The sequence below is a fragment of the Manis javanica genome, chromosome 3 (assembly GCF_040802235.1).
Source record: "Manis javanica isolate MJ-LG chromosome 3, MJ_LKY, whole genome shotgun sequence".
NCBI classification, from domain to species: Eukaryota; Metazoa; Chordata; class Mammalia; order Pholidota; family Manidae; genus Manis; species Manis javanica.
The window spans coordinates 31,106,911-31,130,658 of NC_133158.1; the positions used below are offsets into that span (position 1 = coordinate 31,106,911).

General features: G+C 43.3%; 1 protein-coding gene across 12 annotated transcripts in view; it reads right to left on the reverse strand.

The window, feature by feature from the left end:
* ATP2B2 (ATPase plasma membrane Ca2+ transporting 2) overlaps positions 1 to 23,748 on the reverse strand; it is a 358,301-nt gene that overhangs the window by 196,269 nt on the left and 138,284 nt on the right. For 7 of the 12 annotated variants that reach the window (XM_073231033.1, XM_073231038.1, XM_037000330.2 and 4 more), the window contains one exon: positions 2,239 to 2,333. The exons of 3 other annotated variants lie outside the window; for them this stretch is intronic. The gene's annotated coding sequence lies outside the window, so the exon portion shown is untranslated. Of the gene's footprint in view, positions 1 to 1,265; positions 1,443 to 2,238; positions 2,334 to 23,748 lie in introns of all 12 variants that reach the window. 2 more of the 12 variants (XM_073231037.1, XM_073231031.1) reach the window with 1 other exon arrangement.

The following is a 23,748-nucleotide window of genomic DNA, read 5'->3' on the forward strand; positions in this document are numbered from 1 at the left end:
GCCAGGCTCACTGTAAGTGCTCAGCAAATCCTAGGTATTATTACTATTTATTTTTGATATCAGAATTACAGTGATTCCTGTTAGGTCAGGCCAGGCCCTCCACAGCTGCCTTGGGAGAAACTCACCATCACCTTGGACAGATGCACTTTGGAGGTGGGGGTTCAGCACCTGGGTCCTGGGAAGCCCCTCCTGTACCTTTCATGGATTCTTCCTGCCCACCCCCAAGACCCCAGCTTCAGCTGGCCCTTCCAAGCACACCTCTCACCACCGGTGTCTCCCAGCTGCAGAGGATGTTTTCCAAACATTCATCAGATTGCTAGAACTCTCCAGGAGCTCTGCAGCTACATGTAGATTGCAACTCAAACTCCTCATGGGGGCCCCTCTAGGCCTGGCCCAATTGGCCCTCAGTGGCTATCTTCTAACTACATCACCTAAGTTAGGCCTTTGCTCAACCCTGCCAGGGCCACTTCCTCCCGGGGGACCTTCTATCCGCCCAGAATGCTCTTCTGGATCCCGAATGTCTGCACGGCTGGCTGCTTCTACCACTGAGACTCCAGTCAGATGTCCCCTCCTCAGGGGGCTGCCCACCGCTCCCCACGTTGCCGCCCCGTTTGGTTTAACTTGGCAGTGCTTATCCTGCTCTGAAGCTGTCTTCTTCATTTACGTGGTCATCTATTCTCTGGAGTGTCAGTACCTTGAGGACAAGGGTCTTGTTCGTTTCATTCACAAGGGTGTCCCAGGGGTACTTGAAAGTGTCGTGGGTGACTGCGCACAGAGGATGCTCAATAACCACTCATCAACAAATAAACAGGTGGCTAAGCCTTGACTCCAAACATCCTTTATGGAAATGATAATGCATCTTTGTTATTATATAATAAAAGAGGTTGAACCCTATAGTGAAAATTCTACTACACAGTTGCCAACCTTGGGCCTGGGAAGCCTTTCAACCCATCTCGGGAGTTGGAGAGGGAAGATGTCACCTCCTCCTCTCGTGGATGGCTCATAGATGGCTCTCCTCAACCTCCTTCCCCACCCATGCCTGTCAAAAGCTGCTGGGTTTAAACTCCCATGTTTCTGTTCTGTATTATCGATCATTTAATATTCAAGAGGTGGCATTAAATAAATAGGGGAGCAATTATATAATGTGTTTGGAAATAATCTGGTTAGCCCCTAAGTGCTGGGGTGAGAAACAAAACTTCAGCAAAGCAAGAAGTTTAGGTGGTCTCCGAGGGCAGGACACAGAGGCACATGGCCAGTCTGCCTACCTGCTCCCTCCCTGGTTTGGGTCTGGAGTTACTCATCTTCCTTGGCCAGCAGGATGGGGTAGCAGAAAGCAAGGTCAGAATCTTGGAGTTGCATCCTGGCTCTCCCACCATCTGGCTGGAAAGTTACTTCTCTCTGGGCCTCTGTCTTCTTATCTGTGAAAGGGCTAAGAATGCCAGCTGCAAAGGGCAGAGGAGAAGACTCTGAGTCTGGCTCAGAGGACATTCTTTTGGAAGGTAAGTCAGGTCTGATGCACAAAGATGAACAGCACAAGCTCTGGTCCTGACCTGGGTGGGGCTTGGGGCACCGGTTTGGACTCTGAGGTTCATGGCTATATATGCAATGCAATGTGGACTGGCCAAGGCATAACAGAGGCCCAAAGAAAGGGCTTCACGAGTCCAGGGGAAGGAGGGCTTAACCCCAGCAAAGAGCCAGAGAAACCCCTCAGATTGCTCACAGATTTCCACCCACATGGGCTTGCTCTGGAGGGCTGAGCATTGTGACCCTAAAAAGAGTGCTGCCCCATTTAACTAATATGCTTTAGGCACCAAGCATGTCTGTTCATCCCACAAGCTCTTATTGAGCTCCTGCTATGTTCTGGATACTCTGCTAAACACTTTACATGGACCATCTTTACTTGGCCTTCGCAGGAGAGCAATGCTGCTATTATCCCCATTTTACAGATGAGGGAACTGAATCTTAGTTTACTATGTGAGGTGAAGCTGCCTTTCTTCTCCAAGTTTTGTGACATACTCCCTATTCAAATGCAGAAGGAGTGCAGGGGAATATTCCCAAACCCAAACAATGTTGCATAAATAATTCATGTGTACCCACCAGGACGGCAGAGAGAAGGTAGCTGCTGTCAAACACCATTTTCCTGCCCAGCTGACTGACACCTCATCAGCAGCCCCCCAACAGTGCTCTCCTTCCAGATCACCCTACCACCAGCCCCAGCAAAAGCCATCTTCAACTCACCCCTCCATGTCTTCAGGTTAAATGAAAAGCATCAGGATTTGGAAAATGGGGCCCATGTCTTGCTGGCTCTGGGGACTGGGTGATGCAGTTCAGCTCTGGAAGAGGGGAGATGGCATTGGTTAGGGGTGGGTGACCTTATGGTCCCAATGAGGAAGGAATAGGGAGAGGACAGCAGTGGGGAGTGTCCCCTAGGTGCTAGCCCTGGGCTAGGGCCAGGGTCAGGTGGGGATAGAGACAGAGGAGAAGCAGGGGTGCCTCTTCTCTCCTCCTACCACTCAGGAGCTGACCCAGCCATACAGAATCCAGCCCCTGGCTCCCCTATCTAAACCTGTCAGGTAGATTTCACCCCTTCCAGGCCATGAGGCCATCTGGAGAGCAAGTCCTCCTGCTGGCAGGGGTGTCAAGATGGGGGTCTCTTTGTCCTGTTTGCTGGCTGGTGTGGCTGGTGGGGTGGGGGGATGTTGGACAGTGATCAGGGCATGTGCTCTGGAGAGACAGAAGCACTTGGTCAAATGGCTGAACCTTTCTGAGCCTTGGTTTCCCCATCTGTAGGATAGAGATAATAATACTTATTTTTCAGGATTTTTGGGAGGAGTAACTAAAATATAGTATGTGTAAATACTTTGTCTCCTAGAATCACTCAATAAATGGGCTACAGAGGTCAACTGGGTACTACATGCCTCTCTATCAGTATCAGTCTCCTTTTATTGATCTATCTATCCATCTATTTTGTAACTTTCTTTTTTGAAATAATTAGCCATTCAAAAGAAGTTGCAAAGGTCTGCACATGGAGGTCCCCTGAACCTTGTCTCAGGTTCTGCCAGTGTTAACATCTCACACAACCATAGTGCACTGCCTGAACTAGGGATCAGACCTTAGTACAATCTACGGAGCTTATTTAGGTTTCACCAGTGCGCATGCACTCGTGTGTGTAGGTCTATGCAATTACATCATGTGTGTACTTTTATGTAACCACCATAGTCAAGGTACACAACTGTTATATTACTATGAGCTTCCTTGGGCCATCTCTTTATAGTCACACCCATCCCCTCCCCACCTTCATTCCTAACTCCTGGCGATCACAAATCTGTCCTCCATCTCTATAATATTGTTCTTCCAAGGATGTTGTACAAAGGGAATCACTCTATATGTAACCTTTTGGGACTGGCTTTTTTACTTAGCCTAATTCTTCTAGAAATTGTTGCTGTGTATAAACAGTTTATTCCTTTCTATTGCTGAGTACTATGCCATGATATGGATATACCACAATTTGTTTAACCATTCATCCATTACAGGGCATCTGTGTGAATACTAGTTTTTGGCTACTATGAGTGAAGCTGCTATAAACATTTCTGTACAGAGTTTTTGTGTGAATGTAAATTTTCATTTCTTTGGGATAAATGTTGGAGTGCAATTTTTGAGCTGCATGGTAATTGCATGTTCAGTTGTTTTTTTCTTTTTTTTAAGAAACTTCCAAACTGTTCTGCAGAGTGGCTGTGAACCATTTTACACCCCCACCAGCAGTGTAGGAGTGATCCAGGTTTTCTACACTCTGGTCAGCGTTGGGTGTTGTCATTTTTATTTTAGCCATTCTGGTAAGTATATAATATCTTCTTGTGGTCTTAATTTGCATTTTTTTAGTGGCTAATGATGTTGAACATCTTTTCATGTGCTTATTTGCCATCTGTGTATCCTCTTTGGAGAAATGACTCTTCATGACATTTGCCCATTTTCTAACTGAATTGTTGCATTTTTTTTTACAGTTGAGTTTTCAGAGTTCTAAAATATATGGCAGATACCACTATTTAGTCAGATTTTTGTGGTTTGCAAATACCTTCTCCCAGTCTGTAGCTTGTCTTTTTCATCCTCTTAACAGAGTTCTTGGCAGAGCACAAACTCTTAATCTTGGTGAAGTCCAATTTATCATTTATTTCTTTTATGGATTGTGCTTTTGGTATCAAGGCTAAGAACTCTTTGCCTACTCCTAGTTCCTGAAGATTTCCCTCTTATATTTTTTTCCTAAAAGTTTTAAGAGTTAATTTTTGTATAAAGTGTGAGACAGGTAAAAGTTCTTTTGTTTCTTTGTTTTATTTTTATTATTTGCCTCTAGATGCCCAATTGCTTCAACACTTGTTGAAAGGTTATCATCTTTCTTCCACTGAATTGCCTTTGTACCTTTATCAAAAACCAGTTGGGCTTATTTGTGTAGTCTATTTCTGGATCTTCTATTTCATTTCATTGATCTATGTGTCATCTCTTTGTCAATGCCACACAGTCTCCATTTCTATGTAATAAATCTTAAAATCAGGTAGGCTGATTCTTCTCACTTTATTCATTTTTAAGACTGTTTTAGCTATTATACCTCCTTTGCCTTTCCATACAATTTTTAGAATAATCTTTTCTAAATGTGCAAAAATTTTGCTAGGACTTTGGTAGGAATTGCACAGACTCTTTAGTGCAATGTTGACTGTTCTAATCCATGAACACACTATGTCATTTCATTTATTGAGATCTTTGGTTTCTTTAATCAGTGTTCTGTATAGTTTTCAGCATATGAATCTTGTTTTTTCATGTTTTTTTAAATTTACACCCATGTATTTCACTTCTTTTGAGTGACTATAAATGGCTTTGTATTTTTAACTTTGGTGTCCACATGTTCTTTACTAGTATACAGAAATACAGCAGATTTTTGTATGCTTACTTTGTATCTTGCAACCTTCCTGGACTCTATTATTAGTTCTAGGGGGTTATTTTTTAATTGTTTTGTTTTTTGTTTCTTGTTAGATACCTTAGGTTTTTAAAAAAAAATGTAGATAATGAAGTTATTTTCAAATAGAGACAGTTTTATTTCTTCCTGTCCAATCTGTGTGCCCTTGTCTTGTCTTATTGCAATGGCTAGAACTCCCAGGACTATTTGAATATAGTGGTGAGAGCTGACATCCTTGCCTTGTTCCCAATTTTAGGGGAAAACATTCAGTCTTTTAACAATTAAGCATAATGTTAGATGTAGTTTTTTGTAGATGTTCTTTATCAGGTTGGGGAAGATCTCCTTTATTCCTATTTTTCTGAGCATTATGTCATGAACTGATGTTGAATTTTATCAAATGCTTTGCCTGGATTGATGGGTATGATTGTGTGAATTTTCTTCTTTAGTCCATTAACATGTGGGTTATAGTAATTGATTTTAAACGTTGAACCAACTTTGTACCCCTGGAATAAATCCTACTTGGTCATGAGGCATAATTGTTTTTGTACATTGCTGAATTCTATTTTCTAATGTTACGTTAAGGATTTTCATACCTTTATTCAAGAGGGATGTTGGCTTGTAGTTTTTATTTTTATTTTTTGTCCTGTCTTTGTTCTCAGGATAATACTAGCTTCATAAATTGAACTGGAAAGTGTTCCTCCTCTTCTGTTTACTTATAGACATTATGTAGAATTTGTGTTAGTTTTTAAATGTTTGGTAAAATTCTCCAGTGAAACTATCTAGCTTGTGAATTTCATGTCATTATTGACATATTAAAGTTTAAGTCTATGATATTATTGTTTTCTGTTTATTCTTTCTACTTACACAACCATATCTGAATATATTATAATTTTTACTTCAGCTGGCAAATATAATTTAGAAAGCTTAGGAGAAACAGCTACTGCATTTCCTCATATTTTTGCTTAACATGATCTTTTTTCCTTCTCTGCTAGATTAGACAATTTTTATTGTCCTATGTTCCAGTTCAAAGATTCTTTCCTCTCTTCCCTCTAGTCTGATGTTAAGCACCTCCACTGAGTTTTTTTTTTTTTAATTTCATCATCACATTTCTCAGTTATAAAATTTCCATTTGGGTCTTCTGTATGTCTTCTACCTCTTTGCTGAGACTATTTTCTTTCCCCATTTGTCTCAAGTGTGCTCATCACTGTTCCTTAAAGTATTTTTATGATGGCTGCTTTAAATCTTTGTCAGATGATTCCAACATCTCTGTTTTCTCAATGTTGGCGTCTATTGACTGTCTCTTTTCCATTCAGTTTGAGATCTTCCCAGTTCTTGGTATAAGGGAATTTCAATTAAAGCCTGGGCATTTGGGATATTATGTTAGGAGCCTCTGGATCCTATTAAAACAATTTTGTTTCAGCTGGCTTCCTCTGACAATTATTCCAGCAGAAAAAGGAAAGGAAGGATTGGGAATGCCAGCTCCCCTTAGGTCTCCACTGATACCTCCCTAGCTGGGAGGGGAAGGAGTGTCTGTTATTGATCCAAATGTGGTCTCCACTGGCATCATGGGGGCTGGGGGTGAGGTCTTGTTACCACCCAGTGGGGAATGAAAGTTCTGGCTCCCTACTTGGCCTTCTTTGACACCACCCCAGTTAGGGATTTGGGGGTACCTCATTGTAGTCTGATGAAGCTAGAAGCCTCACCTCTCCACTGGATCTTCGCTGATGGGGTGGGACCATAATGTGTTTTATAGTGTTTGGCTGGAGTAGAGCAGTTTTTTTCTTAAAGTGTCTGTTTTGCTAGGCTGCCCCTTTCCTTGCTCTTTAGCTAGAGAAAACATTTTTGGGAGGATTTTTTTTTTTTTGCCTCTCTATTGGAATTTCCTCATTTCTGGCTTCTTCAGCTCTAACTTTGGGATCTATGAGGCAAAAAGAAAACCCAGGACCTCACTACAATATTATTTTTTGGGTCCTCAGGTCCCTAGCAGGTCTGTGGTCTCCCTATCTTTCAGAGTTTTCTGATGTTTGTTTTATGTATAATGTCCAGGGGTTTTAGTTACACTTAGCAAGAAGAATAGGGAAAAGCACTTCTATTCCATCTTCCTGGAAGCAGAAGCCTGTTTGAAACCCTCTTAACAAGTGCTTCCCAGATTCCTGGAGTTGCCCAGAATTGCCTCTATCTTCTTAACGCTGCTAATTAGATCAGATTTTCTGAAATGCTCTTCTTTTTCCATAGACTTCCAGCTTTCTACCTGATGCAGGTGAATGTCTACCTATCCAGCAGGCTGTGGACTTCTAGGAGGCCTTTTCCTTTCAAAGCTGTATGTGGGGATGGTGACTTGGAGCAGATCCCTAAAGGCACTGATTTGTTAATACTAAGTATCCACTGGGCATCTCTTTCAGGGTCTCCAGACATAGCTCTTTCAGCACTCTTCAGGGGAATACAAGAATCTGGGCATCACTGCCAATTATAAATGGCTTAGATGAGGACATGAGAGTTCAAACCTTTGGCTCATTCCCCACTGCTGCTGGTTTCTCCTGCCTGAGTTGTGCTTTACCACTTGTAAAACTTTAAGGAGAATGGGTATTATGTCTTCTCTAAATGTCTAATAAAATTTAGTGGTGAAGCCATCTGGACTGGGGGTTTTGTTCTTGGGTAATTTCTTGATTTCCGATTCAATTTCATTGGTGGTAATTGGTCTGTTCAAATTTTCTGTTTCTTCCTGGGTCAGTCTTGGAGAGTTGTATTTTTTAGAAAGTTGTCCAGTTCTTCTAGGTTATCCCATTTGTTTGCATATAATTTTTCACACTGTTCTGTAATAATTCTTTGTATTTCTGTGGTGTCTATAGTGATTTTTCCTTTCTCATTTCTGATTCTGTTTATGTGTGTAGATTCTCTTTTTTTCTTGATAAGTCTGGCTAGGGTTTATCTATTTTGTTTATTTTCTCAAAGAACCAGGTCTTGGTTTCATTAATTTTTTCTATTGTTTTATTCTTTTCAATTTTATTTATTTCTTCTCTTATCTTTATTATGTTCCTCCTTCTACTGATTTTGGGCCTCATTTGTTCTTCTTTTTCCAGTTTCAACAATTGTGACTTTTGACTATTAATTTGGGATTGTTCTTCCTTCTTTAAATATGCCTGGAATGCTATATACTTTCCTCTTAGAACTGCCTCCACTGCATCCCACAGAAGTTGGGGTATTGTGCTGTTGTTATCATCTGTCTCTGTATATTGCTTGATATCTGTTTTTTTTTTTATCTCTGTTTTTTTTGGTCATTGATCCATTGATTATTTTGGAGCATGTTGTTAAGCCTCCATGTGTTTGTGAGCCTTTTTGTTTTCTTTGTACAATTTATTTCTAGTTTTATACCTTTGTGATCTGAGAAGTTGGTTGGTACAGTTTCAATCTTTTTTAATTTGCTGAGGTTCTTTTTGTGGCCTAGTATGTGGTCTATTCTGGAAAATGTTCCATGTGCACTTAAGAAGAATGTGTATCCTGCTGCTTTTGGGTGGAATGTTCTATAGATGTCTGTTAGGTCCATCTCTTCTAATGTGTTCTTTAGTGCCTGTGTCCTTACTTATTTTCTGTCTGGTTGATCTGTCCTTTGGAGTGAGTGGTGTGTTGAAGTCTCCTAAAATGAATGCATTGCATTCTATTTCCTCCTCTAATTCTGTTATTATTTGTTTCACATATGGAGGTGCTCCTGTGTTGGGTGCATAGATACTTAAAATGGTTATATCCTCTTGTTGGACTGACCCCTTTATCATTGTGTAATGTCCTTCTTTGTCTCTTGTTATTTTCTTTGTTTAGATGTCTATTTTGTCTGATATAAGTACTGCAACACCTGCTTTTTTCTCCCTATTGTTTGCATGAAATATCTTTTTCCATCCCTTCACTTTTAGTCCGTATATGTCTTTGGGTTTGAAGTGAGTTTCTTGTAGGTAGCATATAGATGGGTCTTGCTTTTTTACCCATTCCATAACTCTGTGTCTTTTGATTGGTGCATTCAGTCCATTTACTTTAGGGTGATTATCGATAGATATGTACTTATTGCCATTGCTGGCTTTGGATTCGTAGTTACCAAAGGTTTAAGGGAAGCTTCTTTACTGTCTAACAGTCTAACTTAACTCACTTATTATGCTATTGTAAACACAGTCTGATGATTCTTTTTTCTTTCTCTTCTTTTTCTTCCTTCTCCATTCTTTATATGTTAGGTGTCTTATTCTGTACTCTTTGTGTATCCCTTGACTGACTTTGTGGATAGCTGATTTAATTTTACAATTGGTTAGTATTTAGTTGGTCTACTTCCTTTGCTGTGGTTTTATTTTCTCTGTGACAGCTATTTAGCCTTAGGCATACTTCCATCTAGAGCAGTCCCTTTAAAATCCTCTGTAGAGATGGTTTGTGGGAGGTAAATTCTCTAAACTTTTGCTTATCTGGGAATTGTTCAATCACTCCTTCAAATTTAAATAATCTTGCTGGATAGAGTATTCTTGGTTTGAGGCCCTTCTGTTTCATTGCATTGAATATATCATGCCATTCCTACTGGCCTGTAAGGTTTCTGCTGAGAAGTCTGATGATAGCCTGATGGGTTTTCCTTTGTAAGTGATCTTTTTTCTCTCTCTGGCTGCTTCTAATACCCTGTTCTTGTATATGACCTTTGCCATTTTAATTATTATATGTCTTGGTGTTGTCCTCCTTGGATCCCTTGTGTTGGGGGATCTGTGGACTTCCATGGCCTCAGAGACTATTTCCTTCCCCAGACTGGGGAAGTTTTCAGCAATTATTTCCTCAGAGACAGTTTCTATCCCTTTTTCTCTCTTCTTCTTCTTCTGGTACCCCTATAATGCGAATAGTGTTTGGTTTGGATTGGACACATAGTTCTCTCAATATTCTTTGTTCTTTTTCCACTTGTAAGAGGCTCTCAAGTCTGGGCCTCATTTCCTCCCTTCCCAAGCTCTGGGAGGCAGGAAACACCTACAGCCCTTTGTGTGTGAACTGACTTCTAGAAGGCAGTGACGTATCCAAGACCACTTAGTTCCACACTGTCAGAGCCAGGATCACATCTAGGTCTTGTGACTCTGGTACCCATGTCATTTTTGATGCCTTGCTCCTCTTTTTTGATCATTTGATGTCTGGCTCCAAATCTTCTCTGTATTTTTATCTAGGTCAGTGGTTCTCAAAGTGTGGTCCACTTGCCCCTGAGGCTGCCCAACACCCTTGTAGGGGGTCTGAGAGGTCAAAACTATTTACCTAATAACACAAAGATGCTATTTTCCATTTTCACTGTGTTGATATTTGTACTGTTGGTGCAAAAGCAATGGTGAGTAAACCTGCTGGTGCCCTAGCATGAATCAAGGGAGTGGCACTGAACTGTGCTAGTAGTCACTGTACCCTTCACTGTGACACAATGGCAGCTTGGCTTAGGAATATCCTGGGCAAAGCAGTAAAAATTATTGGTTTTATTAAATCTTGACCCTTGAAACATGAAATGGGAAGCACAATGGAGCACGTCCCCTACACACTGAAGTCTCATGGGTGTTGTGTGATCATTTGAGTTGTGAGCTGAATTAGCCCCTGTTTTCATGAAGCACCATTTTTACATAAAAGAACCACTGACAGACAAATAATGGTTATTCAAACCTGGGTTTGACGGACATTTCCCCCAAAATGAACAAAGCAAGAGCACTAGGGCTTCAAGGAACACAAGTGACAGTACTTGTTGCAAAAGATAAAATTTGAGCTTTCAAAGGTAAAGTTAGAATTTTGGAAAACGTGTATGTGCCACTCTGAGTCTGACAGTTTCTTAAAATGTAGAGATGTTTCTGATGAGGTCAGTGGTAAGATAACAAATGTGATTTTGAAAAAAATTATATAACAAAATGTAGCAAAGATTTGAAAGGTCTTTAGAACTCAATGAGCCAATATTTTTAAAATGTCCAATGAATGTATGATGTCACAAAAGCATGCATGGCTAAAAGAGTTACTGAAGTATAAAATAGAAAAAAAAGTGAATGTTAATGCACGAAGGTTCTACATGAAAATAGTCCTACATTTTAATAGTAGGGAAAGTTCTTTACATGGCTTCGGATTTTTGATTGCAAGTAACTTTTAAGGTGCTGTCTGTTATGGGCAGAATTGATAGAGAAAATCTGGATATACAAAGACACACCAGAGGTGTGCGCACAGAGGAAAGACCATGTAAGGACACAGCGAGAAAACAGCTGTCTGCAAGCTAAGGAAAAGGCCTCAGAAAAAAAACCCCAACCCCACCGATCAATGCCCTGATCCTGTACTTCCAGCCTCCAGAACTGTGCGAAAGTACATCTCTGTCGTTTAAGTCACCCAGTCTGTGGAATTTTGTCGTGGCATCCCTAGCAAACTAATACATTCCACTTGCTGAGTTTGGGTGTATTATCAAAGAAGAGTATCTACAATTATCTGAAAAGGCTATCAAAATACTCCTCCCTTTGCCAACAACATGTATCTCTGTGAGGGTGGAATTTCTTCACATGCATTAACCAAAACATCATATGGCAACAGATTGAATGCAGAAGCAGGTGAGAATCCAGCTGTCTTCAATTAAGTCATTAAAGAGATTGGCAAAAATATCAAATAACATTACTCTTCTTACTAATTTTTTTTTGTTTTGGAAAATGTAGTTATTTTTCATAAAATAGTTGTATATGTTACCATAATGGGCTTACTTTAATTTTTAAATGAATTAATAGGTAAATATTAAAGCCCCAGTTTCAATGGTAATATGGATCTATAGTAGTCACATAAGCAAAACTTTCGGGTTCTCAATTGTTTTTAAGAATGTAAAGCATGGGAAGGCCAAAAGTTTGAGAACAGCTGATTGAGGTTAGCATTTCCTAAAACTGGTCAATCAAATAGGACTGTCAAGATGGTTACTATCTGTCTTTTAATTATCTAATGTGTTTTTCTTAATAATTTGTTTGAAGAAAACTTAAACATTTATTTTAGAAGGAAGCTTCTGTCAGTATTATCAGTGGAAAACCAGTGTCACTCACCACAAATAAAAGATGACCACACAAAGAAATGCAACAGGATGTCTTTATATTTAATGATTTCAGTTTCCCCTGTAAGGCCCTGAGCCCAAAGTCTTCTTGGTCTCTGCTCAGTTTAGTCAATGTTTAGTGGGGACGAGGCTGCAATTTAAGATACACTAGTTTCAGACAGAACCTTTTGCCTTGATGTGATCTGGAAGACTGAAGGAGAACTGAAAATGGCCTGTTTTCCCATTTGGCGATGGGCTGTTATTTCATACCACCTCTTAGGTACCATCAGAAATGCATGCCTCACAGTTAGGAATGCTCAGATTTAATGGCACTGAAACTAAAAGGTGGGGGAGTTCCTTCCTTCACAAGCCTTGTTTCTATCTCCTCTAAGGGCATGGGAGAGAGTTTTACGCATGCTCACAAGCTGAAGATCACTGACCTTGGCACCCAAGATTGAGAAATGGCATATTCTAGCTTAAACAAGCCCATGAGATGTAGTTATTTGCGCCCTCCTCCAAAATCAACTCAGTGCTTGGCTTGCAGACACCACAACTCAAGCTTGTGTGCTTGTCCACTTTTGATTCCATCATCCTCCCAAATCTGTTTTTCCTCCCTTGTTCCTTTTCTGGGTGAATGGCACCATGGCCAAAGATGTTCCCAGCAATGTTGTTTCTAAGAACTCAGCTGTGGAAACAACTCAACAGGTCTACCAGCAGGAGAATATATCAACTGACTGCTCTACCTTCACATCAGGGAATATTATACAGCAATGAGCACACAGTAGCTCCAGCTGTGGCAACCACATGAATGTGTCTGAGATATATAATATTGCCCCACAGAAGCACGTCTCAGAAGGTTACATACTGTGTGAAGCCATTTAAAAGAACTAAAACCAAAGCAGAACTAAATAGGTGGTATAAGTGTACACACGTGAGGTAAAAAAAAATTTTTAACAGCATATGGGAATTCTCTGTACTTTTTTGCTCAATTTTGTTGTGAACCTGAAACTGCTCTTAAAAAATACAGTCTACAGGAAAAGAAAGAGCAAAGAAATGATAAATAATTGTTTCCTTTGGGAGAGGCAGGGGTTCGGGATGGGAACACACACAGGAATAGGCAAATTATTCGTGACATTCCAGTTCTCTGGGTGGGGTGGTGGGTCCATGATATATATGGTATTATTAAACCAATATAAATACTACATAATTTCTTTTGCATATTTCAAATATAATATTAAAAGGCCACGATATATATGGTATTATTAAACCAATATAAATAGTACATAATTTCTTTTGCATGTTTCAAATATAATATTAAAAGACATAATAAAGAAAAAATGCACAGTATTTGACCCAGTAACTTTGCTTATTAGGAACCTACTTGAAAGAAAATAACTGGAAATGTAAACAGTCATAAAGGTGTTCACCACAGTGTTTTAAATCATGGCATAATTTGGACATAATCTAAGTGTTCAATCCTAGGGGATTAGTTAATTACCAAGCAGCCATAGGATAGAATGTAATGCATTTATTAAAAATCATGTTTTCAAATAATGTTTAATGACTTGGGAAAATTTCATAACCTTGAGTGAAAAATGCAGAGAACTGAAATAGGATTTCAATTTTTATGACCACAAAAAGAAACTTATTATGTTTATAGTATAGGAAAAAGGTATTATGTTGAAAGATACAACATTTCCCAAGTGTCAACATTTGGTAGGGTTAAGGTTTTTGGTTGTTTCATAAAATATCTCTACTTCTCTGCTTTCTATAGTAAACAAGTATGTAGGAAAACATTAGCACAGACAGATGAGTACAGGAAGACCAGCTTGCCCCTCTCCCAGCACCCTCACGGGCCCCTCCCCTCAAATGATTATTCAACTACCCCTGAGACTGGAGTTCAGTGTCAGATAAACCCCCATCAGCCTGACTCCACCAGGGGGCAAGAGAGGGAGGGAAAGAGCCTGCCTCCCAGCCTTCAGCCTCCCTACCAAAGCCCTGCTCAGTGTGCTTCCCCAACCCCCAGCCTGACCCCTCCTTGTTGGGCCCCCACCCAGTCCTTCTGTCCAGGGCAACAGAGGAAGGGGTTTGCCAGGCTGTGCCCCGTCATGGGCCTCTCCACACAACTGGGGCCACTCAGCCCCTATGTGGACAGCTCCACTCCAGGCCCAACCTGGGGTCTGCCAGGGACTCCTTGCTTGTGAGGTCCCTACTTTCCCATCATTTTACCTCTCCAGAAATAGAAATCAGCCCCCTAAATCTCTCTATCACATTTTCATCCTCTCCCATGATGAAGCCACCCACCTATTAGATCAATGAGGCATGGCCTATTGACCCTACTACCCCATTTTACAAATGGGGTGACTGAGTAAGACCACATATCTGAGGTGCACAGCTAAAGATGGCCCAGCCAGAATTCAAACCCAGGCCATGTGGCTCTCAAAGCCAAGGCTCCAGAACCTCCGTCCCCACCAGTTAGTGCTATGCACTTATGCAATGTCCTTCCTTGAGTCAAAAATAAACCGAGGCTCAGTTCTGCTGTGCCATCTGCCACACACCAATTCAGAGGCAGAAATGTCCTTCTGGAGAGGGAATACTCCTGTAGCCGGGAACTGAGCAGCAAGAGGCTCTGCACCCTCTCAGGTTTCCCTGGCTGGGGGCGGTCAATTATACTGATGTGGGAGAGAGGAGAGGCATTTGGGGTGGGGTGGGTGACTGAGAAGTCAGGAGAGCTGTGGGCTGTGAACAGCATCCCTGGGCCAAAACTGATTGTTACTGAAGCTAGGCCTTGGGCAAGTCCTCTTCCCCTCTGGGTCTCAGTTTGGCTTTGGAAAGGGGTTGGAACATAAGATTCTTTCCTAGCCTGATGAGGTCATATTCTGGGGGGCTGCCTTCACATTCCTGGTTGTTTGGGGTCAACAACCACTGATGGGGAGGAGAGAGATTCTTAGAGGAACTGGCTGGCCCAAGGGTACCATATTGCTAACATCAACAAATATGGTAAGAATACTCTCCTACCCATCAGACATAGGCAGCTTACATATCCCAAAGCACTCTCCCCATTTTACAGATGAGGAAACAGAATCAGAGAGGGAGAGGGGGTAGCATAAGAAGACTGAGATGGTCTGTGGCGGAAAGGACACATCCTGTTTCCATGCATCTGTTCCATGAAACTTCTGAATTTTGGTCCCCAGGGAAACTGCAGGCATGGACTTACCAGACACCTATCCAGGGAGCTAAAGCCCCTTGTAAAGCAAAAATCATCTTGTGCCAAAGGTGGGAGGGACTCTCCACCCAGGAACTTTTTCATTTGGGCATTTGCTGAATATGTTTCCTGTGCTACAAAAATAATCAATGAGCATCCTAGCTGGAGGGTTTGCCCAATGCTCTGAACATGTGTGATGCTCACTTCAAAGGCAGCTGGGAGGAGCACCGGATTAGGAGTCCAGTCTTGGAACTGTCACCTCAAGATGTGCCCTGGGATGAGTCCCTCCCTGGAAACTGAGGGGGTTGGATGAGGCAGCTCCCAGGGTCCTCACTGCTGTGGGCTCTGCCCTAGTCAATACTGCAGGCATGTCTGCCATTTCTCAATTATCTTGTGTTAGCCAGGAGGGACCATGAATGTTAGAAGGCCAGGACCCTGCTGGCTCTGTTCACTGTTGCACCCCAGCACCTGGCACTCCACAGAACCACACCATCACATGTAGATTGGTGGAGGGGTTCTACAAAGGAGATCCCTCAGGCATCTGTTTTGTATTACACAGAGGATGCTGGGGAAAGTCCCCTTAAGTCTGCCACTCATTGTGTGCTTAGTATGTGCCAGGGTCTGTTCTCCAAACTTCACACAATCCCACTTAATCCTCAGAGTAATGCTGAAAGTGCAGAGATGCTGTCGCCCTGCCAATAATCCCATGGATCTAACCACCACGGATGAGGTTCTCCCTACAGCCTCTGCATCTTTTTGCCTAAGGACCTGCTCTGGTGGGCAAAACATCCTCAAGTTCTAGAGCAGTAGCGCCATTCCCCCTACCTCGGCAGCCCTCAGTCAGTGACTGATGGGATTTGGGAGTCAGTGTATTCAGACTCCAGCTCCCTTGCTTCTTGGGTGGGAAAACCATGAGCTGGGGCTCTATATTGGCTTTTGGGTCTGCAGTGCGATTAAGCCCCAGTTGCCCATTGCTCCTACTAGCATTCCTGTGTCTCCCAAATAAATTATTAGCACTTGAATCATTATCTCATGATCTGCTTCTAGGAGAATGCAGCCTGAGATAAAAGGCACTAATATTATCCCCATTTTTATGGGAAGGAAGCTGATGCTCAGGAGGAGTAACTTTCCCAGGGTAACATGGAAAGCCCAAATCTGAACCCAGACCTGTTTAACCTCAGATGTCTTGTTTTAATCATCACATATGCCAAGGGAGTATTAAGAGTGAGATTGAGAGTCTAATGAGAGGATGGTTACAGTGGAATATTAACTCACACACTCACTCACTCATTCATTCATTCAAAGACTAGCCACAGAGAACAGAGCTTCTGAAATCTCAGTAGAAAGAGCAACTGAAGACTTGAGAACAATATGAAAACAATAAATATTTATTTCAAAGGGGAGCTGATAAATATTAACTTTGTCTGAGAATTAGAAGCTGAGCAAATGGTACAAATGTGACAAGACACTTTACTGAAGAATAAGAATACTGAAGAATGAGCTAGAATTTAGAGCATTTTACCTCACTGCAGACTATTGTTTTTCTTTTTAGTCACCCCAAGATTAACTGAATAACAATATCTTAAGTTTTTCCTTTGTATTTTTTTTCTATTTACCATAAATAAACTGGATTCTAATTCTACAAATGAGATTTTATTTTGTTTTCAGAAACACACTTTTCTCTGTCGTTCTTTTTTTAAAAAAGATCTGGTGTGATCTGAGAAAGAGATCTCTTCTCTTTCAGGGTTAAAAACATCTCCATTTCTGAAGGACACATTCTCATGGTGTCAGTTAAAGTCATTAGAATACAGGTTCTCATATATAGAAATTCATTTTATAGAAACCCCAGCAAGACTTAACATATCCACTCCAGGAATCCAGGCTGGCTGGGCACCAACATAACACACTCTTGTGATAATGGTGAGGATCAATGTCACCCCAGAGTCTACAGTATTAGTTGCAGAGAGTTTTAAATAGTAGGAAATCCATGCTGGGTGAGGTCATGGTGTAAACCCAGGGGAAACATTCACAGTTGCTCTGGGAGAGAAGGAAGCTGTTATGCATAGTAGCCAAGGCCTGATGCAGAGCAGAGCACAAACTCCAATCAGGCCAGGCTGCTGGCAGGATATGGCTCAGCCTACTGGTCTTTTGGCTGAAAGGGGCAGTCTTAACTTTTCTGACTTGGGTCAAGCAAGTTTAAGGCTCGAACAAGACTGAGGTAGGTGGGAATGCATGTAGACCCTTTCTAGCCTTTCACTCCTGTTTAAGCCAACTTCCTTCTGGCCTGGCAAGATAGCAGAAGTGTTTTATTAAGAGGACTCCAGCTGGAGGCAGCCAGCATGCAAAATCGCCCAAATGACTATGCAAATATTTTCTACTCCTCCTTTCCCGACACATGGCTTCCCAGAGCTGAGCTCCAATTCCTAATTAGCTCACAGGACAGTGATTCGAGTACCTGATAGAAGAACAATTAATAGATTCAGTGGGGAAAGATGGAAGACAGTCTGTGATAAAGCAGGGAGTGTGGTTTTAGGACCAGGCAAAGAAGAGGTGAATCGATTTTCAGCACATATCGATTGGGCACAATATAGATGTGGCAAAAGGAACAACTTCAACAGCTCAGATGAGGATCTGTGATCATTGTTGCTGCTACTTGCAAAATACAATACTCACTATGATATTCTTCTAATACTCAGTTAACCACACGTATTCTTCACCAGCCCAGCTTTGGCAATATGAAATTGCAAAGTTGCATATAAAGAAATATTTCCCCACAAACACACTTCTATTTTAAGTGAACACAGATTTAGGAGTAGATTTTTCTTTCTTTTCATAATAAATCAGAGTTCAAACTTCAAGTCCCAAAGGGACATAAATGCTCACAATTATGTTTCATTTGAAAGAGAATAAAATGTTATCATATTTACCTGCTTTTTGCTCTGTCTCTGGTTCCACAAGCTAACTAGGATGGCTGGTAGTGAGGAGTTTTGAACTAAGGCTGGTTAGGCAGCCAGGGCTGGGAGTGTCTTAGCCAAGTGGCCTCGGGCATATCTGTTTCCCAACCTGTAAAATGGGGATGCTAGCCCTGCTGGGCTGCAGGAAGCAGGACATAAGGTCTGGGCTGGGCCAGCTTTCTAGGGCCTGCGGCAAATGGAAGCTAGGAACATTAACATTGCTTTTAAACAATGTCAAATGTTGCATAAGAAGGGTAGCTGTGCTATCATGGGGTCTGGTTTGGGCTTTCTGGAGCAATCCTACAGCAGCATTTCTGCAGCCTGAGAGGGAACACCTTTCCTACGGCAGCCGCCTTGGTGCCGGTGGTGACTCAGAGTGCTGGCAAGGGGCGTGGGTGGGAAACCACTTAGGTATCACCATGGAATTTGATAGATTTGCCCCTGTGTAGCTGCTCTGTAGAGAAAAGGAGAAGGGGGTCCCGTCTCCTCTCGTAAGGTGAGTGGTGTGCAGGCAGAACAGCTTTCATAGCCCGAATCCCTTCACTGCCAATGTAGCTAGAAGCAGAGAGCCTAAAGCACGTGCTGGCACAGGCACCTGGAGTGGAGGTCAGATCCCACCTTGTGGGAGCTGCACCTCCCCAACAGGTTCAAAGGCTCCTCAACACTTAACATATGAAAACCAACATGCAACCTCCCATTTTTGAGCCCTGTGTATGTGCTGGGCCCTCTACCAAGCCTTTTATGAGCTGTGCTTCACTCCACTTCAGAACCACCTGTTCTTATGCCTATTTTACAGATGAAGAAACTGAGGCTGAAAGCAGGTTACAGAGCTGCCCCAAGAAAGAGCTGGGATTTCAGTGAGATCTGTTTTCAGAGCTCTGAAATATGTCAGGAGACCTACAAACTGGTGTCTGCAGGCATGTGGGAAGCAGGTGAATGTTTGGAACTGCACCTGCTGAGCCCATGGTAGATTGAGGCAGAAGTGCTTATTGTTGGTGGCAGTCATCTTCTATGTGTTGTTTTATTTACTTTTCACAATGGTTCTATGGAGCAGGTGTTAATATTTCTATCTCATAGGGGAGGAGGTGGACATTGAGTTGCTTTCCACATGGGAAGACAGCTGCAGGCTGTCTTAACCACCATCCTCTATGACCTCTGGCCTCCAACTCCTCATCTACACAATAGGGATATATGCAAATCACCCTCTCAGATGATGTAAGGGTTAAATGAGGTTACAGAAGGGAAAGGCTTTAGAAACTGCAAAATGCTACCTGCATGCTAAGGAGTGTTATTATTTACTAAAATAGCTTAGTGGGGAGAGTACAGTGAGGCTGAGAATACAAGGTTCTGGATTCAATCCTAGATTTCTGCAGATCATTTAAGTGGAGCTCCCAAGGGTGGGGATCATGTCTGGTTTGCCTCAGGTTCCCTAGTTTCCAGCATAGCACAGAAGGAATCCTTGCAAAATCTTGGTTGAACGATTCATGATTAATTCAGGAGAAGGGAAGAAAGATAGGATCAAGGGCTGCACATGGCATTAGGGCAATCAGCAATTGATCTTTCAAGTGGGGACACTTTTGAGAATGAAAAGGGTGCTTTTAATAGTCATAAGCCGACTGTTCCAGGCCAACCAGGACATATGGTCACCTTATTTGTTGGTCATGTTGTCTGATCCTTACACTGTAGGAGAAACTGAGTCCCAGGGAGAGGCACAGAGTTGGGATGGAATGCAAGGCTCTTTACTCCCTCACCCGCCTGTTCTTGGGAAGAGCCAGAACAGCAGCTCTGAGTGGGTGGAGCTTGTTGTTGAGGGCCTGCAGCTCTCTGGAAGGAATGGGCGTGATTGTTTTAACCCAAAGTTTCTCTTGGGTAAATACCAACACTTCTGGGCCGGTTACTAAGGGCCTGAGCAGTTGCTAAGCGGCTGTATGACCTCATGAGGGGCTATTGTTCAGTGCTCAATAGGCATCCTTGAGTGACATTCCCCAACTCCCAAATCCCAGAGTCCCCTGGGGTTCTGTGAAAAGAAGCAAGAGATTATAACAAGCAGGAGCAGTTGACAGACCCACGTTTGTTTTCTCAGGGTGGGGATGGGGAGGGGGCAGCCTTTCAGAGCAAAGCACAGGAAGGCTTGAATATCCAGTAAGAGCTGTCAGCTGACGCTACTACTGACAGGAACACCCCAGGAATGAAGAATTAACCCCATGAGCCGTGGCTGACCCTCTGTAATACACTTGAACACGCATCAACTCAGTTTGTTCTCAAAGCAGCCATACGTGGTGGGGGTCATAGTCAGCAGCCCCATTTCAAAATATAGGAAGCTGAGGTCCAAAGAGACTAAACAGCCTGGCCAAAGCCTCCCCAGAATGTCCTGTTTTCCAGGTGTGGTGGGCAGAACAGTTGCCACCAAAAGACAGTATGTTCTAATCCCTGGAGCCTGTGACTACAATAGGTACTATGGCAAAGGGGAGTGAAGGCTGCAGATGGAATTAAGGTTGCTCATCAGCAGAACTTGAGATGGGAGATGATCCCAGCTGATCTCGGTGGGCCCGATGACATCACAAGGATCCTTAAACGTGAAAGAGTCAGTATATAAGTGATGTGCTATAAGAAAGCCAATGCTGGCTTGAAGGTGGAGGCAGGGCCCCTGAGGAATGCGGCAGCCTCTAGAAGCTGGGAAAGGCAAGGAATCAAATTCTCCATGAGAACCTCTATAAGGGAATGAGGCACTGCCTTGATTTTAGCCCAGGACACCTGCACCAGACTTCTAAACTAAAGAGAAATTTAAAACTTGTGGTTTGTGGTAATTTGCTACAGCAGCAATGGAAAACTAATACACTAGGGTTAGGAAACTGCAAGATATTCACACACTGCTTCCCCCCACCTCCAAGCCAGAAGGGGGGCCTTGGACATCAGTCTGCAACTTAGAGGTAAGGAAACAAGAGGCCCAGAGAAATAGTGATTTGCTCAGGGTCATAAAGCAGGTGACACAGTGACAGAGACCTCCAGGGGTGGATCAGATCTCCCCAAGGATATTAACACTGTCCATCAAAGGGTTGGGTCCTCTAGGCCATTCCTCTGCCGATTCTCTACCAACTGGCCTGATCAGGACTCTGGGCCCCAAATCCCATCCTCTCTGTCTCTGTTGGCCAGAGGCAGGTCAGTGGTCCATTTTATAACAGGCAGGAGATGCTCTCCTCCTATGTCCCACCACCAAATGCAGGTGGCCTGGAGTCAGAACTCACAGCCCACCACCTTGGAGCCTCAGTTTCCTCATCTGAAAATGGGCCCAGCACCCTCCACATCAAATGGTGAAAATATGGTATGAGAAGGTGAAGGGGAGGCTCATGGTGCCATGCATGGCCCACAGCAGCTGCTCAATACCTGCTCTGCCTTTTTTCTGGTAGGCCCAGGCCCTGCCCTGGTTTCCCAAGACCACTGGCTCTAATGCCTCATCTTCCTTTGTAGCTCAGGAGTCTCATTCCCAGAAGGGTGGTATCTCTGCCTGGCACACAGAAAGCACTCAGTGTATGCTTGTGGAATGCACCACAGGATCCAAACCTGAATGCTCCTCTCTCTCTGCATAGAAAGCTCCTACGTACCCATCAAGGTCCAGCTCAAATGCCCCCTTGTCCAGTGTCTTGCCAATGGGTTTCAGCCCTGGGCAAGTTCGCTATGGATTCAATGTGACCAAAGAAAATTGACAGCAGAATACTCTTTGGGGTGAAAGGGTTATACCCAACTTTATTTCCAGGTGGCAGGTCAGTCACTAGAATCCCATTCACTCAGAGCAAGTCTGTATGCAGCAAACCAGTCTCTGCCTCTGGGCCCCTCTGTCTGCACAGTCGTCCCACACAGCCATCCTCTGGGCCTCTGTCCTTGGCGCTGCCACCACTCCACCCTCTGCTCTGCTCTCCTGCAGCCTTGCAGCCCTGCCACCGTGTCACGCCCAGAGCACTGGGCGGAGCTCTTTATATAGAGTCAACAGCCATATATTGCCCACAGGTGTGCAGTGAGCTAGACAACCAGGGCCAGGCGAGAATCCTGGCCACAGGAACTCTCATTTTATCCACATCCAGGAAGCCTTCCTTGAGCCCACTGTGCCGGGTCATGCTCTCTTCTTGGTGCTGGGCTTCTGGTTTCCCGGTGGTACCCTAGATTTCATGGTTAGGGCCTGAGTCATGGGGACAGACACACCTGGGCTCCAATCCTGCCCTACCTGCACGATTCTGGACCTGTTACACTTTCTCTCTGAACTGCGTCTCCTCCACTCAGAATGGTGAGAGTTACCTCCATTGTGGCTGTTGGGAGGAGCCCCAGAGATGCTGCCTAGGAAGTGTTTAGTGCAGGGATGGCCCTGAATGGCAGTTGTTTTCATTAGAATGGATATTACTATCTTGAATGCTTTCTAGCACAAAACCAAGGTCCCCAGGGTAGGAATGCATCTGATTCACCTTTGACAGACCTCAAATCTTTACCAAGCACCTACAGGCCAGGTTCTCCTCTAGCACTGAGAGGACAGGGAATGAAGCCCCTGTACCCATGAGCTGACTGTCTAGTGGCCAGGGAGACAGATGTTGAAAAAATCTACACAAATAAAACTAGAATGTTCCAGGGGGTGATTGCTTTGATGAAACACACAAAAGGCAGGGCAAGGGGCAGTGAGCCTCTATTTTGGGTAAAGGGGGCAGGGAAGGCCGCTCTGAGGAGGTGGTGTTTAAGCCCTGATAGGAGTGAGGGAATCGAGTGAGCCAGGCAGACATAAGGGGAACAGCATCCTGGGGAGCAAACAGAAAGGGGAGTATTCCTGGAGTGTTTGAGAAACAGCAAGAAGGCCACACAGTATGTGCTCAGAAAACATATGCAGAACTGAAATGTTATTACATTGTTTAGAGCATTTTATAAAAAATACTTGGTTAATGCCATTTGTTCTTTTCTATTTTATTAATAGGAAACACATTCATTGAGCCTCCTCCACGTAGTATGTCATTTAATACTCACTCTGGGTGGATATAACTGTCCCCATTTTGCAGATGCACAAAACTAAGGCTCAGAGAGGTGATATGTTTTGCCCAAGGTCACACAGCAGGTAGGTGGCTAAGTCAGGATTTGAACCCACTGTGCTTTTCTCCTGGGACACCAGGCTGGGCTGGTACTTATGCTCTCTGATTCCTGCTTTCTTACCACGAATTGCTCCCATTCCTAGGGAGTAACTTCCCTCCTTCCTTCTCTGGCTGGGTCTTTATAACCAGTATCTGTGGCCTTTCAGCCTGGATCTCCATTTTGAGACACTGAGGTGAGCAAGGGATGTAAGCCCTGGGGTGACCACTGCAGGCTCTAAAGGGGTTCCAGGGGCCCAGGAATGTCATCAGCTATGGGGGTCAGTTAAGGTGCTGGAAGTCAGGCAAATGCTTGGGGACCACTTCTGACAACTTACGAAAAGTATACTGGAAAAGCCAAGCTGCAAAAGCTTTGTCAGTGGGCTCAGGTCTCTCACTGCCTTTGTGGCAGCTGGGCTGTCAGGACCAGGAGAGTCGTACTTCAGTGGTGCAATGGAAGGAAACAGGAGAACCTTCTAGTAGGAGAGCTGATGGAGGGATGTGCCAGAATGATCCCAGGG